This window comes from Dermacentor albipictus, chromosome 5, assembly GCF_038994185.2.
Source record: "Dermacentor albipictus isolate Rhodes 1998 colony chromosome 5, USDA_Dalb.pri_finalv2, whole genome shotgun sequence".
NCBI classification, from domain to species: Eukaryota; Metazoa; Arthropoda; class Arachnida; order Ixodida; family Ixodidae; genus Dermacentor; species Dermacentor albipictus.
In genome coordinates, this window is record NC_091825.1 from 144,857,819 (window position 1) to 144,871,499 (window position 13,681).

Genomic DNA, 13,681 nt, shown 5'->3' on the forward strand with positions numbered 1-13,681 from the left:
AGGGTGAATAGGCTGCTGGCTATGCACCAAATGCCGATGTTCTTTCTCGCACGGTTCTTGCGAAGGTTGCAAATGACTCACTACACGAAATGACGCACCCAAGCACGAAAAGATAATGACGCGAAATTCGCTATAAGCGGCACTTTTGAGGCCGTGTTCGATTACAAACACTTGTTTTCGTGAGTGAGGCAGGAATGCGTGAAAAAACGTCACGAAGTGCACGATGTCAAAGCAATATCAGTTGTTAAGGCATAGTGCTAAGGCGCAGGTTCTTCTTGGCATTTCATCTCAGGCAGACCTATACGGTGTTAGGAAAGAGAGGTTAAATGGTAGATGACGAGAATGATGGCAAACATAAAACGTCCGTACTTTATGGTTTTCGTGTAATCTTTAACTGTCGTTAGAGATGTTACTAGCTGTCACAGAGGTGAAAACATCTTGTCGTTACAAAGCTACCGCGTCGTCTCGTCGCCCACTACCTTTGCATACATCACTGTATCGCTTTTCCTGTTACATTGTCTGAAAGATACTAGAAACCCTTTTAACCATATGCTCTTTCGTCAGTGGTCTATGAAACTTTCCAGAACTGTCAGTTTTCTAGGGTGTCAGGCCCAGGAATATTCAGGGGTCGTCCAATGTCCATATTGAATCAGACCATATAAGCGAAGAGATGCAAGGAAGCTAATTTCGGAGCCGATATGAAACCTGCTTCCATGCAAATGCCCCCAAGATGCATATTGAGGCTTATTCGGGAACTTCATAGCTGCCTTCAGTGAACTGAAAGAGCCTTTGTGCATGCATTGTTTCATACTCTTTCGTTGCTCCACTATGATTTTTTGTACAACAAAACACTGTTCTGTTCCGCAAGAACAGAAGAACAGAACATATAGAAGAACAGAACACTGTTATTCTATAGATGGCTTTGAATCTACTTTCGGGTGCTGGTGCCATGTTAATTAAAGAAAAAAGAAAGTGCTTCATCTGCAAACCTAGTCGTAAAATGTACATGGAAGCCCCGGATGATAATGACGTATGTCAATAAGCGTACGCGAACACTATCCTGGGCACCATGTACGTCACCAGTGCGCTACTAATGGTGTCATCTACCGCAAGATCCCGACTTTGGTATTGACGCTACGGGAGCATAGACGGCACCTACTAGCCGAAATGTCTACGAGGTGTTGACACTTCCCCTCTGAGCATCAGTAAGCTCTCTCAGTCGCAATGTTCCTTCTCAGCGCTATCCCTTGACTGCTCTGATTGCTTTGCAGTATGTTCTCTCAGTGGACCCCTCACGTTGACAGGCGTCGCCGCCGCTGACGCGTGGTCCCGCCGAATCGTCTGAGTTTCCCTCCTCACCATCTCCGTTATTCTCGGACCAAGCAGAGGCGGAACCATCGAGAGAAAGGGAGTGCAGGACAGATAGGCACACGGAGACGCCGGGAAAGGGGGAACAGCGGGGCGTCGTCCCTCCGCTGTCAAAGCGCCGACTTCGAGATTTTTCTCCGGGACTTTAACGACAGCACTGCATCGCGACACAGAAGTTAGCGTGGCGCAAGCGTTCGCTGCGGGCCTCGCAGCAAGGGATTTCGAGTTGGCGGGGCGGCGTGCAGCGCCGCGGTTGACGGCTATACGCCTCCGGGGGACCGGTGGTGTCTTCCCCTGGACTCGCTGACGACGTCTTGGTTCTCAAGTTCGGCCGGGCCAAATTAGGCTTCACCGGCGGGGGAGGAAAAGAGCCCGCCGGGCGAGACTCGGACGCGACTGCTATTCATAGCACGCGCCCGGGAGAGGGACCGCCGCGCCGTTGTCGTCAGTGCAGCGCCGCCTGGAACCCCCCCTTTCTTCCCACCGCGGTCTGCACCGCGAGCGAAAAAAGCCGTACCCGGCGCGACGCCACGGTATACGCGAGCGCTAACTACTGTAGTACGCGTCGCGCGGAAACCTTCGTTCAATCTGTGCGCGCTGTCGGATCGTTGCAGCTCTTCGGAAGCCGCGGTTGAGTGGTGTGCACTGAAGTGGACACGCAACCCGGAGGAGGATCCTTGGTGGCGGTCGTGCGTAGCAGGTGAGACGGGACGGTTCCACACGCGTCCGCTTCCAGTGCGCTTCGACTGGGATTTGAGCTGCGGCCGGGTTCGAGGTTGCGACGCCTTCGACCGCCAGTGCGGCAGGAGGCGTGCCGTGCGCTGACAGTGCGGCTGAAACGGCCACGGTGACAGCGCGTCTTGGGCGGGGCGGCGCCATTATGCTGTCGATACTGGAACTGAACTTTTGAATCGTGAACTATGTCGGCGTGAACTTCGCCGGTGCAATATAGAAAAATAATCTCGCCTAAAGTTCTCCAGAGCAGGTATGCTTTTGAAAGCTCGTGGCACTCTATGAGCTGGAGGTCCAGGGAAACTCCTACTCTGTGGAATTGGATCATCCGGCATGTCATAAGCCTTTGGAGATTCAGCGCCCTTTAGGAGTATGTAGAAATGACACGGTATCGCAACATAATTGTCAGGCGTCTCCGTAAAGTGAACGCATTTCCCTAACGACAGCAGCGACGTGCGAAGACTGGTATTCTCTCCAGCATATATACAGTCGTTTAAGATGAAAGCCGACGCGAAGTAGCGTATCGCCGTGTTCGCTTACCGCTGGGCAGGGCCGACACCGGCGCCACAAAGCGGTATCATTATGTAAGCGGAGGTAGAACACGCCCACCTTCGATGAGGTTAAGGCGAGAGTGATTCCACTGAAAAAGCAAACAAACAAATCATCTCCTCTACAATAACACTGAGTACAAGGCTCTGACTTGTCCCTCCCTCCCCAACAGCATGGTTTTGGCAACCTGTCCATTCGAGACCTAAGCAGCTCGATTTATGCTGCCACGCGCAAAAGCAAACAGAAAAAAAAAATTGCTCGCATTTCTGTTCTCTTAAGGCTGTCTTCGCGCTTTATCTTAACTTTCCTGCTTTTTTGATTGATTCGTGGAATCTCAAATCTCAAAGAAAGGCTGGTGCTACCATAGACGCCGCAGTGGAAAGCTCCGGATTAATTTTAACCTACTGGATTTTTTTAACGGACACCTAAATCTAAATAAACACAAGCGTTTTCTATTTTGTACTCGTTTTTTATTTTTTTCTTGCATTTCGTCTCCATCGAAATGCGGTCGCCGCGGTGGCAGAATCGAACCCTGGACTTCATGCTCCGCTGCAGAACACCATGGCCACTGCGCAATCCGCGACTGGTATAGCATGTAGTCCCCATGTGAGCACTGCGAAATCGCAAATGTTTCTCGACAAAGCTTATGCATGTCCTGGCGTTACCAAATTCTCAATAGGCAACTCAATGCAAATATTTTTTTTCTTCGGGACCATGTCTCGCGTACCAGCTAGCCAGCCTATTTCTGCAGCCGCAGCATACACATCTAAGCTCTATGACAAAGCGAAATGCACAACAGTGCTTGACTTCTTTTTTTCGTTTCTAATCCTAACAATCCTGACTACTTATTGTAATATTCATAGGCTCGGGAGAACAAGCTTCTACACCGAAGAGCTGCAAGTCTGTATGGCTGCCTCGGTGATTTGCCTCAGTAACACTTTAAATGCGGAATGCCTTTCAACAGTCGTCACTCTTCGCTTGAAGCGGCTCTTTCTGGTAAATTAATAGACGGATAAGATTGAAAGCTCATTCAGCCTGTCAACGATAGATAGTTTCGAAGACATTTTTTTTTTACCACATTACTCAGCTCTCAGCTTGAGCACAGGTAGTCAGAACTTCACTTGGGAAGCCGCCAAGGCTGCACTGTGGCGTTCTCTCAGTATATAGCGTTCGCTATATCTTTATGCGCACAATGTCAGGGATTCAAATTCCGGCCTCTGCGGCCACGTTCCGATGGACCAAATGCTACATATATATATACATATATCACAGATGGTCAAATCACAAATGATCACTAATAATTCACCAGAGCCCTCCAATTTCTCAAAGGACATATTCAGCTTTGGGACGTAAGATAGAACCACTTACTCATATCAATCTGAAAACTTTATTTTGAACAATACTTCCCGCTCTGCCTCTAAAACCCCATCGATTTGGTTAATCGGCTGGTTGGTTAAGGTGTCAGCAGGTGGGTGGTAGCCTGGCAGTCTCGGCCCGCACGACAGATGTGCTGACATGTGTCGACTTCGAAAAACGGACAGTCGACTGTGAAATCTTCGCGCACAAGGGACGAGCGCTTACAAACTAGTTTCTCGGTCAACCTTGGGATGCATTTTGGATCGATGGATTTGAGTCACGTTTATACACAACGTATTGGCGGGGTCCGACATCCGGACGCAGAGGCCGCAGGAAGAGGTCCAGACGGCAGCGTACGCACTGTTTACTTTGTAGCAGAGGTCGCCGTTTAAAAGAAAGCAGAACAGGCCGAAACTGCAATTGAGGAGCACAGAACAACAGCGCTCGTAATAGGCGAACTTCGCTGTAACCAAGATGATCCCCCTGACGACACGAAGCAGGTGCTATGGTTTGACGCACGCTCTGTCAGTGTACTCACCTTCTATGCGCGACGTTAAAATAGTTCCAACGGAAAGGCGACTACATGATGTTGTTTCTCTCTCTCTCCAACGGAAACAGGAGCATAACATCTTCGTTACGTCTGCTTTCAGTTACTCAGCCAATCACCGTGCACTGATAGTGATGTATACATTCATGGTAGCAGTGTTTGCCACTACTCGTGCTCAAAACCGACTCCTCGGATACCGACTGCTCGGATACCCTTTGGCCGATTCAGTATGTGGCATGCCATTACGCAACTTTGGAACAATACCAGATCAATGAGTTTCCGTGCAAAATGTCGGACTTTGATTATCGAAAATCACGTGATTGTCAGTGTATTTCTGTGCAACACACACACACACACACACACACACACACACACATATATATATATATATATATATATATATATATATATATATATATATATATATATATATATATATATATATATATATATATATATATATATATATATATATATATTATTAGTGTTGACTGACAGATTTTAACTCGAGTTTACTCGCAGATTGCGTTTTATGATGTTTTTCTTAGTCTACCAGAAATGAACGCTTCGTAAAATACAGCAGGGGAGGCCATGGCGCACTACGGAAGCAAAGTGCGGTGTTTAAAAATAATGTTACTGACTCCTATCAATTATATTACCCACTAAAACAAGGTGGGACGCGATTTTGCTTCAAAGGTGTCATGATTAATATTTGTCTACATCGTGGTAGCCTTATGGTGGCCGTATGCGCCCGTTAAGATCAGCAGCTTCGAGACCATTGAGTCTCATATGCATGGCGCTATGGTCGTTGAGGTAGCCAAACAGCGTGCGGTCCGTGAGCAGTGCTTGAACGTTACTCTGGCACTGTTTCGCTTAAAGATCCGCTTCTTTCTCCCTTTTTATTTTTATTCTCTCAATTCTCCTGAGTGACAGCCTCGCAACGTTTCCTTGGAGCAGTTAAGTGTTTTGAATTCACAGGCATTTCACTTTATCACTGAATTTTCTGAAAATAAATAAATAAATGTCTCCACTTTCAAGAACGCATGTCTCTAAACAAATTATTTTATGTGGGCATTAATGCGCACCCTCGGTGTTTATTCTTAATACGCTATGCAATAGGCATTAAACAATATATATGAGCGACTAAATAAGGTTAATCACCGTCATACAAAAATTTGCTATGACCAATTAGACATATGATGGTTACTTGTAATAAATGCTGTACTTTCCGTACGTCTGTAGACCGTCGCGGATTTCAATGTATTTAGGTTTGTGTTTATCTATTTCATTTTTACTTAACATAATGGTGTTAAAGGGACCATGGGTCTCGTCATAGCGCATTGTGTCTTTTAGTGCACGGCCCTCGGCATCTGTTTTCTTTGGATTGCAGTGCTGAAATAAAAACTTAGTTTAGAATACAACGTTAAGAAGAAAAAAAAAATAAAACACCACTGCCTATTATTCATGTGATGGCAGAGCTATAATCTTATTTTTTTTCATTTCTTCGATTCGGCCGCAAAATTATAGCGATATTTGGTAACAATTAAACGTATGTTCTAATGACGTCCGACTTCTGGCCAATCCACTACAGTGTGCGTGGCCCCGCCATCAGTCAAGAAAGGCCAAACCAAACCTTGATGATGATGATGATGATGATGGTGGTGGTGGTGGTGGTGGTGGTGGTGGTGGTGGTAGTGGTGGTGGTGGTGGTGGTGGTGGTGGTGGTGGTGGTGGTGGTGGTGGTGGTGGTGATGATGATGATTTATTGGCATCCCCTTTGAAACGGGACGGTGGTAGTCAGCTAGCATGCTTGAGTTACTCAGGTATGCTATACATGCTTTCCATTCTAGCATCTTTGTATACGTCCCTTTAATCTTCTTTCTCGCCCTCAAAACTTCTCTACCTACGTTGTACCACTACATATGCCTGTAACGGATCCGGTCGTGTAAATCTCTTCCCTGCCTTTTTCCGAACAATACTATAAACGTCTCTTGCTCATATCGACTGCTGAACGGCTGATGCGTCCGTCCACTTTAAATCCAAGCGCTTCTGGAAGGTGTACATTGGAGAGTTTTAGACTAGGGGGCGCAAGCGGCTTGCGTACGCTAGAACTAGGGGCGACGGTACTGCGCGTGCGCAAACAAAGACGTAGGGGTCTGCGCATGCGCAGTTCCGTGGACCCTGGTTCTTGCGTACGCAAGCCGCTTGCGCCCCCTAGTCTAAAACTCTCTATTACCTAGGATCACACTGGGTGTGTCCATTCGCATTCCATTGGGGTGTGCTGACTGGTCTCCGGATTTTCGCTATAGCATGCGCATGCCTTATCTAGTTGCGAATATTTGCTCCGGTGTGTTTTTGTCCTGAGGCAATTAGCTAAAGCCTGAAACAGCAAGGCCCTTCGCATTATCACACACATTCCCCTTTTACTTTCTGTCTTCATACATTCTTGTGAATCTCCATGCCCTTTCTTGTTTCCATTCTTAGCGTCTAATTCCCTGTCTCTGTTTTTCTCACTTTCTATCTAATGACTCTTCCTATTACCCCGTAATTGGTTGCCAACTTTCTTGACCTCTTCTTCCATTCTGTGGGCATGCTTTTCAGGTGCAGATATTTGTGCACTCTAGCAGCCCATTTATTTTGATACCCACGTTCCTGAGCCTTCTTTCAAAATTTATCTTGCTCTCGACTTCTCTGAGTTCTAACGAGGCGTTTGAAGTCAGACGTTTATTGGTATGAAACCATGTGCTCCAGATCATGACCTCCGAGATCGGAAGGCGCGACAGTTGGTAGCGCCGCCATGCCCCAGAGGCCACGTTGCAGACAAACTAGCTTTGTATTCAGCACTGTACCACTCACCCCCCCCCCTCATCCCCCCCTCATCCACTCCCCTCTACCCACACACACACAACGGAAGGGTCCGTTAAATGAGCCGATGAACAGAAAGGCCCCTTGCAGGCTCGACGACGGCAATACGGTGGCGCAAAAATAGCGCCGCAGCGAAGCTTGCGCCTTATCTCGCAGCGTACTCTGGCGTCCTGGGAAGCGGCCCGTGCCAGTTTGGGAGTCTAGATAAAGGCCACTTAAGAAAGACGGGCGCTTCAGTACGGAAAGCAGGCGGCGCTTAGCGAAACTCGTGCCGTCCTTTGCAGTCGCGCCTGTGACGTGTGCGCACAGCACACCACGGCATCCGCCAGACACTTTCCTCCTGTATTTCTCCGATCTTAGAGAAGACTAGAATTAATGTCGCGGCTTCTGTCTTCTACCTTTTTCCATCCATCCATCCATTGTCAGGATTGGGGGCTCAATCCCATCGCTCGTAACCCGTTGTCAAGATTGGAGTCTGGCATGAATTAGAAGGTAGCTGGCCCATGCCGTCGTCCAACTTATCCACACTGAGGACGTTGATGAAGGGAAGGACTGCTTCTCATAGAGAACGAGGAATATGGGTTTTATGCGAAGCATATTACGAGAGCTCAACCCAGCTCCTCAGGCGCGGCGGTGTCGCCTTGAAACCACGTGACACCGTGACGTCACGACAGAGGAGAAGTGGCTTTGGCTCAACTCTTGCAAGATGGGCTGTGTGGGAATCGAACCAGGGTCTCCGGAGTGTGGGACGGAGACGCTACCACTGAGCCACGAGTACGATGCTTCAAAGCGGTACAAAAGCGCCTCTAGTGAATGCGGTGTTGCCTTAGAAACGAGCTGTTTCTAAGGCGTGCGTCTCTTGCTCAGGCGCACATTTCGTTGCCGCGCCGAACGCTGCTTTGCTCGACGCTCACCGCGTCCAATGCGGGGCGCGTAGTCGCTGCCCTGTAGCCCATTGTCTTACACCCCTTGGCGGGTCGACGGGAACGCTGTCGCGTTCCACTCTTGAAGGCGAAGCAGTAATGCATGAGTTGTTTCTTCGTCTAGCCGAACCAAATATAGCCAAGCAACAGCAGTTCACCAGGCTAAACAGTGGTTCAACAACTAAAATAAAGGCTAGTATGCTTCGCATCCTGGGCTTAACCTTACCTGAGCCACAGCCATTTTTATTTACAGTATCTACATCAGTCTAGCATGACTGCGAGAGAAAGTACATCAGTCTAACATGACTGCTTGAGAGAAAGTCTCCTAAGCAGCCGCACAACAGCGGTTTATAAACACTTGGTCCTCCCCCGATACCCAGGTGACGGAAACGGCCGTCGAGGCACCGTAGGCGAGTTGACCAGGTACCGTAGCGGAGACGACCAGGCACCGTAGGGGCATTTTATTCCCCGAGCTGACCCCCGCAGCGCGCCCGCCGGCTGCCCATTGTCTTGCGTCTTGATCGGCGCGTGGGAAGGGGTCTCAGTAGACGTTCCCGCGGGCTCAGTAACAATAGTTGGTCCGATGAGCCCGTTTAGTCCCAATGGCGACGAGGCTAGAGCGTAACGGTGGCGTTCCGAGACAAGGTTGCCGCGGCTGTCGCAACTGGCTGTCAAAACTTGCATCTCAGCGGGCCGTTCTTAACACCCTCCATCCAACCATCAATTATTATTATTATTATTATTATTATTATTATTATTATTATTATTATTATTATTATTAATTTAATAAAAAATCAAAGAACCCGAAACCGCCGTCGTAACACGCGATGACGCAGCCTGAAACAATGGCGGCAGCTGCCATGCCGAGATGATGGCGCGAACGGAGAAGCCGGAGGGCAGTGCGCGTGCGCAATGGTGACTAGACGAGCAGGCATGGTCCTTGCCTGGGCTACGCAAATAAAGTGACTGCTGATTTCCAAGTATTGTAAGTTTTATTGAAATCAAGAGCAACAACTGCACGGCGTACCGCGCTGCCATATCTTGATTTCTCCATCCGAGAGAGGAAGGGGAACAGTAATAATCTTTGCCGCTGTCTCCGCCCCGTTGTCAGACTAAACGCCGCACGCAACAGCCGCGTCACATCATGGAGGAGCTTTGTCCCGGTCGTCACTCTCTCGCATACGTAATCATGCGAACGAATATTAAAATTTGGAGTTGGATCTCTCGGAGCGCAGACACGCTAGAAGAATTCTTCCAGTTGAGACTGTGTAGAATCACTGTTGCCTCTAACTTTTCATTACAAACATACCAACTTACTGCAGTCAACAAAGAGTTTAGTATTCAATATTAGTTCATTGGGTTGCTGACAGTGATGATTATCAACTCACTTTGTGTCCCTTTGGCCACATAACTTATTTGCATAGGTGGTCTTCGTGTGCCTCCCAGTGCCTAATTAAAAAACACATAAAGGTTAATTTTGAACACCCTGTATAACACGCGGATGCTAATGGTTTATGTACGCTGGAGAGCAGCTTATACGCCACAACAGTTTACGCCCTCTGTGTACCATTCGCTAATAGCCGTTCTTTCAATCATCCGTTATCAAACGAACCTCCGTGCGATGCGGTATTTGCTCATTTTAGAGCGTACTCGTACCTCTAGAGCTAACAGTAATGACAGCTAGGCCGTCAGCTCCGAAAATTGTATTGCTGATATAATAAAGTGATGTGAAACATCTTTAAAACGCCGAATATAAGCCTTAAGAGTACGATGATTGATTGATTGATTGATTGATTGATTGATTGATTGATTGATTGATTGATTGATTGATTGATTGATTGATTGATTGATTGATTGATTGATTGATTGATTGATTGATAGATAGATAGATAGATAGATAGATAGATAGATAGATAGATAGATAGATAGATAGATAGATAGATAGATAGATAGATAGATAGATAGATAGATAGATAGATAGATAGATAGATAGATAGATAGATAGATAGATAGATAGATAGATAGATAGATAGATAGATAGATAGATAGATAGATAGATAGATAGATAGATAGATAGATAGATAGATAGATAGATAGATAGATAGATAGATAGATGTGTGATGTGTGAACGGATGATTGAAAGTGGACTCACTTACTCCCAAGCATCCTGCACTGCGGAGCTTACTGTTACGGTCTTTTTGCTAGTCAGCTCACGTTTCTCTGAAGCGCAATCCCCGCTACGGTGGTGGCTATTCACAGTTTCCTCAGCTACTGTGCAACTGTATAGCAACAGCGTTCACTTCGTATTCGCCTAGTCACGCGAGCTGCTCGCGCTGCTCCGAGCAGCTCGTTATCCCATTGTGCAAAGTGTTCCGGCGGCGCCTCGAGAGTACACGCGGTGCCCTAAGGCTTCTCGATCGCAGCAGTGATAGCACGACGGGAAGCTGTTCGCGGTGGAAGAGCTAGCGTGGACACGGATGTGGCTTGGAACGAAGCCAGTGGTGCAGTTAGCGTAAGGCGCGTGGACCGTTTGCCGGCGGAACAGTACAGTGGACTTGCGCATACGCTAAGCGCTCGTAAACGACCGGAATGTAAATTAGGAATCCTCAGTCCAGCTGGGACTAACACATTACTTCATGTTATCAAACAAGGAACACGCGACATTCGTTGAGGTAAGAGGCAAAGTGGAAGAGCTGATTCGCAGAGTCGCGGTGCTTAAAGATAAATGACCTTAACGCAGGGCAGGGACGTTAACCTCCGGTAGTTATGGGTGGCGACCCTGTATACGGGGGGGGGGGGGGGGGGGGGGGGTAGTGCAGCAGTGGGCCGTGAGGAATATCCTCGTGGAGGGCTGTTCATGAATTCTGTCACCTGAGGATCCCTGACGTGCACCGAAATGTGACCATACAAGCGTCTTTGCGTTTTGGCTCCACCGGAATGCGGCCGTCGGGTACTGGGAATTGAACCCTCGACCCATGCAGACTGCCATGTCCACTGAGTCGCAGCATCTGGTCGAGTGCCCGAGTAAACACCGCAGTAAAGATAGGGTAGCGGCACTAAAGGCGAAATTTTGCTGCAGCTTTCCGCCATAGAGCAGGTAATCAGCGGCAGTTCTTTTTTTTCTTCGTTTTGTTTAGACGGCTGATTAGACGACTAAATATGCAATTAAGCAGAACACAAATAGATAGTGTGACTTACTCCGTACAATAGTCAGCGACATGCATTCGGTCACATCGTCTTAGAGTGCGTTGGCATATCTTTAAACTATGGTTAAAGTTAGCTGGGACACCCTGTATATCGGCGCAGCCCATCGGCAGAACGCGGCGGCGGCTGGCATCTGGAAAGCCGCTGCATATTGATGCGTCAAGGTAGTGGTGTTATTGCTGGCGCGGTTCACGCGCCAGGCAGTTATTAGAGAAATGTTGCCCTTTCGTTTGCATTCTCGCCGCTAACAGGCACTTACCACTAGAGGAACGCCCAGACTTCGATCATGAAAAAGGGCACATTGTATCAACATGGCAGAGTGGCACCAATGAAATTACATCGCTTTGAGATACCGTGGTATCTTTAAATGCGTGAGAAGATTTGGGATAAAAGGCATACGCTGTGAATGAAATGTATCATTACTTTTGTTCACGCACTGCAGTTATCAAATTTGTTAAAAAATAATTCAGTCAGGGGCATATAAGACCTGATTTGAATGTGAGGTTGGATAGCATGACATCTATCGCGCGTATGCATCAAATATAAACATACGACGTACATAAATATATATATACGGGACATCACGCTGATGGTGACGCCGATTCCTAAAATTCGCCTGGAGTGTCCACGTAGTTGCTATCGCATTAAAAACCAAATTCATTGACTTCTCATCGAGGGCTTTGCGGAGTAGTTAAAAGAACACCTCTCTCAGCATATGGCATATAAGAAGGCTGCACGAGCTTGGAAGCCGTCGTTGCAGTCACCGACAGACAGCGAGGGTCGGACCGCGTGAGTTTGGTTGCCATGCCGCGGGGCACGATATTTATTGCTCGGATCGTTGGCATGAGTTCAACACGAAGGCTGTCTGCGCGCGCCCTGCCGGAGAGGCACACAAGCAGCGGTCCTTGTCTTCGCCGCTCCATGCGCAGGTTCGAGTCGGTCGGCTAGTTGGACGAATACGGGATGTATGAATCTGTTTTCTTGTTTTTCGCGAGCGTGTCTACGAGCGTTTACCAGTTAATGGTGAGCTGCGAAAAAAACTCCGTTTGTCCAACGAGCTTTTGTGCACGGAACCATTAGGAAGGGGTAGAGGGGACAGAGAGAGAGAGAGAGAGACAGACAGACAGACCGGATTAGAGGGAGGAAGAAGAAATGCTTTTGCCGATATACGTATGTAAACTGTTATCAGGCATACGTGAAAAACATTGTTACCAGATATGCAAACACCTGGAGACACGCGGAGATTTCAGAACACAATATGCAACTAAACGCTGGAGAGTACAAAAAAAGAAAAAGAAAGAAAAGACAACTCGAGTATGCAGATGTTCACCTGAGAACCGTTATAAATTTGGGGAAGGGCCTACGCTTGCTCGCCGCGGCGCCCGGTCGCTCTACAAAGTGTCATCCCAACTTTGATTCTATGATTTTACCGCAGCTTCTTATTAGGGCTTTCGCAAGTCCACACTTTGTAGTGTTGTTCGTGGGCGTCTCTCTACTCCCATCTCTCTTTCTCTCCCTTCTTTCTATTTCCCTACTCACTTCCCCCAGCGCAGGGTAGCCAACCGCACTCTTGACTGATTAACATACCTGATTTCATTCTCTCTCTCTCTCTCTCTCTCTCTCTCTCTCTCTCTTGTATTTTTTTTAGCTAAAGTCCGTCTGGATATGCCTTCCGGTCTGGCTACGACGGTCGCCTTATAACCGCCCACCAGGCTACTTCTACACGAGTTCGGATGAAGTGTTAAAAGACGCCGGCCCGAGCACGTGCGAAGTGTGGACGTGCAGCATGGTAACGCACACTTGAGAGGACGGGGAAAAAGTTTCAGTTGAAAGCGCTCTAGCTGACGTTGTAAATAAAGAAATTGTAGATAACATAAACCGCGCACGCACCCATGCAAGCCACACAAAAGGGCAAGGACGAACATTCTGCTGCACTCTGCAGCAGAACGTCCCACGGAGCACTGAGCCTCTACGATGGGTCAAAGAAAGAAAGAAAGAAAGAAAGAAAGAAAGAAAGAGAAAGAAAGAAAGAAAGAAAGAAAGAAAGAAAGAAAGAAAGAAAGAAAGAAAGAAAGAAAGAAAGAAAGAAAGAAAGAAAGAAAGAAAGAAAGAAAGAAAGAAAGAAAGAAAGAAAGAA

The 13,681-nt window shown here is 47.6% G+C and overlaps 2 protein-coding genes across 5 annotated transcripts in view; one reads left to right on the forward strand and one right to left on the reverse strand.

Moving 5' to 3' along the window:
* The window catches only part of cher (filamin protein cher), a 202,612-nt gene that overhangs the window by 72,562 nt on the left and 116,369 nt on the right, over positions 1-13,681 (forward strand). For 2 of the 3 annotated variants that reach the window (XM_065437644.2, XM_065437645.2), the window contains exon 1: positions 1,858-2,068. The exons of the other annotated variant lie outside the window; for it this stretch is intronic. The gene's annotated coding sequence lies outside the window, so the exon portion shown is untranslated. Of the gene's footprint in view, positions 1-1,857; positions 2,069-13,681 lie in introns of those variants that run through there. 3 annotated transcript variants of the gene reach the window in all.
* Positions 1-13,681, reverse strand: part of LOC135906320 (uncharacterized) — a 127,899-nt gene that overhangs the window by 12,638 nt on the left and 101,580 nt on the right. The window lies entirely within an intron of this gene.